Below are 3,936 nucleotides of genomic sequence, written 5' to 3'. Positions count from 1 at the left end.
TAATATTAAGAATAATATAAAGTGTTTCTAAATATAACTAAATCAGTGCGTGTGTGTGTGTGTGTGCATGCACGCGCGCGTGTGCGTGTATGTTCTTTATCAGAAACGAATGGAATCAAGTTCTTTACTTAAATGAGACTATTTTTTTTTAAATAATATAAAATCTCATTAAGAACAGAACAAGTCCTGTTAAACTTTTAAACATAAAACATGTCATACTTAACTCCAATAATTTAAGAGGATTTTCAACAATTACCATACCAATTGTTTTTGTAGAGAACTTATGCACTTTTATAATAAAAACAAGACAAAAAGATTTTGAAATCTTGTGGTTCTGGAACAGAAAGGAAGAAAGAAACAAAGTTTAGAAGTTCCTCATTGCCCATCTTTTGTTTACATTTGCAGGTTTCATAGCATGCATTTTTTTTTTTTTAACCTGGGTGGAAAAAATCAAGATTTTTTCCTACTTCAGAATTACCAAACAAGTAAAATATGTTTAAAATGTAAATGCCTGAAAAATTCAATTAAAGTACAGAGAAAGAAGTGCAATAATTTTTTAAAAAATTCAAGTAAGAACTGCATGGCTAAGTCTGCTGGTTAGATTTTTGAAGTCTATTATTTCCTAATAGTTGCTTTGTTAAATTTCTTTTTTAACTTAGCTCTTGAAGAATAATGGAAAAAAAACTGATATTGTCCATTCCTTACCTATTTGCACATTTTAACTTCTTGATTATCCCACTTCTTGGACATCTTTATCTCCTTTCTTACTTTAAAGAGTGAAATTCGCTTATCTTTGTTGTTGCTTTTATTCCTCTTTCCGACAGTCCCTCCCTCCTTGTCATCGTCTGCATCTAGTATAGAGGAAATGTAGTTGTGATAATTGTGTTGTGAATTTTAATTTATATTTTACCTCTTATCCTCTGGTAAGTTAATTTATTAAAGCCTTGTATGTAATAAGGTCTTAGTGTGGTGTTTTTTTATTCAGTTAAAAGAAAGATTTCAGTTTCCTTATTTGCAAATTAAGGTGGAATTGATCTTTAATCACAGAATATATCTGCCCCATTCTTCTAACAAACCAGCTATCCATGTTGTGTTTCTTATTTTCGAAGCATAGCAGTACCATTCACTGAACTGCCCGGGCCTCAAATGGGAATTAGCTTTGGCTTCTTCCCTTCTCTTCCTTATACTCCACAGTTTAGTGATGCCCAATTCCTTCATGTTCTGTCTCTTAAATAACTCTTGAGTAAGCCTATTTCTTTCCATCTCCTGTCTTGTTTATTTTCCACAAAAATGCCCTGTTAATCCTTATTTGAAACTCCCTCATACTTCCCATGCTCTGTGTGATAAGATTAACTCTAACGTACCCTAAAGGACCTTTAGACTCTGGCTCTAGCTTTCTTCCTTCATCTCAGATTTCTCCATCACTCTCTTCCCTGCCCCCACGACTCTACTCTCCAGCTATAATGAATTTCTTTCAACTCCATGAATCTTCTCATTCACTTGTGCTGTGGATTCTTTTCTTATTTTCTGGCATCGGCACAAGCTTTTCCCTCTGCCTGGAACTTTTCGAATCATCCTCTAACTCTCATTTATCCTTCAGGATTCATCTTAGATGTTATTTCCACTGATAAATCGTAACTGCCCAAGGCAAGTTCTCTGAAGAACCCTATTCTTGACCCCTTTGTAGTACTTACACATTATTTCATTTCTAAGTAGGTGGTCCACTCTGCTGCCATTTCCTACCAGGAAGAAATTTTGTTCACTATTTTGCCTCTAATACCTAGCGTGGTATCTTACTAAAATAAGCACTAATAAAACATATTTGAATTAGTGAGTGCATTGATTTCCTTTTAGTTTTATTATTTTGATTAGATTGGGCCACTTGCTTTCTCCCCCCTTTTTTTTTCTATTTCTTACATTTCCTTCCGTTAAAGATAAACAAAGCTGGACTCTAGTTAAAGCGGTAAAGGACAGATTTTAATCAGTAATACACCATTGCATAAAGAAAAGATGGAAACTGAACCCACTTTTGATTTGTTCAGAAGTGACTACCACATTTTAAAAAGGAGAATAAGTGAATGGGGACTCAGTAGTCAGGGAAGTGAAAAATTATTTAAAAAAAAAATAAAAATTAGAAAAAATTGGAAAGATTGGTCCATGTGAAACCTTTCTGGGTTTGCCCACTGGCGCTTTTTGCTTATAGGCTTATGGAAGTTAAGCTCCTATCCTCCCACAGAGGCTGGGAGACGGGCTCTATCTCTTCAAGTACTGGAATAAATTCTTCTGGCAACTTTGAGTTTTCTCTGGTGGGCACCTTAGAGGAGGTAGGGCATGAGTCATCCTAGAGATATAGTCTTGAGCTGTTAGAAACTTTGCCAACTATATTTGTTTAAGTATTTATAGGCCAAATTGAGGTTTGGTGGTGAAGAGAGCTCAGAAGAGCCTGGCTAAAGTTTCGTCAAGGAGAAAACATCTGTCGCTTCTTTGAATACTTCTAAAATCTCCTCTTTTTATTTTTATTTTACCTTTGCTAACTCTTTCATCCAAAGGAATTAAAGTAAATTAAGTATGTTAAATAAACCTTAATATATAATGTAAATTTAACACAGCCATATTAGCTTATACTGATTATGATGTAAATTTGCAATTGAGAAAAACTTATGAATTGGTAGTAAGATATTAATTTCTAACACTGGTTTCTAATATTGATTCCTATAATGTCTGCTTATATGCCAGGTTTATGAAGAGTCTTGAAAAGTCATTGTTGGCCAATCCAGGAGTGACTCTCCTACCTTTTTTCTGAAATCATTAGTCAGGCTCTGCCTTTATTCTGCTTTTCTCTTTCTTACTCTATTTATGATTATAATCTTTCTTACATTTCTGACACCAGAAGGACATGTCTTCATTATTTCATTAACTCAGAAAGGGAAGGTAATAAAACTTTCTTTACGGTAGGCATTTTTCCACTCCAAGCTCGAAGAAGGAAGTTTTAGGGAGCATGAAAGAAACGTTATCAGTCAAACAGAACAGATTTGTTAAGCCATGAGGTTCTTTCCTTCTCTTATATTTAAGGTCCTATCTTGATCAAAGGACAAAATAATGTATAGATAAATTAAGCTCAAGATCATTTTTTGAATATTCGATCCTCTCACTAAATTACGTAGTTTATTACTCAACTGGTATAGTTCTTCAGTTCTCCTTTCTGACTCCATTTCCTGGTTTATAAATAAAAATACAAGGTCTTTCAGGTAACTCAGCCAATTTTTTACAGTTTAATACAGCCCTTTATGATATGTCTATTTGCTAAAGCTATATAGTCCAAGTTGATATTTTAAAACACTATATAAAGAGCTATGTTGTAAAAGCACCACAAAACTATTCTTAAGCATGTCAGTTGCAGGGTGGGGGGTGCGGGGGGAGTCTGTGCATGTCTGGGGGCAAATGGAATATGGAAATCTCTGTATCTTCTTCTCCATCTTGCTATGAGCCTAAAACTACCCTAAATAAATAGCCTTTAGAAGAGAAAAAGAAGCATACCAGTTAGGTCTTTGCTATTCTTTATATTCTGATACTGGGGATAAAAGAGAAATGATGAGGGGGCTGGGCAGTTGTTCTTTCACCAACTGACACTCTCTCTCTTCACCATAAAATAGTTAAGAATAATCTATTTTAGAGAACAACGATGGCTACCAGGGTCTGAAGAGTGAAGGGAAATGGGGAGATGTTGGTCAAAGGGTACAAACTTCTAGTTATAAGATGGATAAATTCTGGGACCTAATGTACAGCATGGTGACTATAGGTAACAAAGCTGTATTATATACTTGAAAGTTCCTAAGAGATTAGATCTTAAATGTTGTCATCACACACACAAAAAAATGGTAATCATGTGAAGTGATGGAGACATTAGATATTATGGTAATCATTATATATATATAT

The sequence above is a fragment of the Pteropus vampyrus genome, unplaced genomic scaffold (assembly GCF_000151845.1).
Source record: "Pteropus vampyrus isolate Shadow unplaced genomic scaffold, Pvam_2.0 Scaffold234, whole genome shotgun sequence".
In the NCBI taxonomy this organism is placed as follows: Eukaryota; Metazoa; Chordata; class Mammalia; order Chiroptera; family Pteropodidae; genus Pteropus; species Pteropus vampyrus.
Note: the sequence above shows the minus strand (reverse complement) of the source record.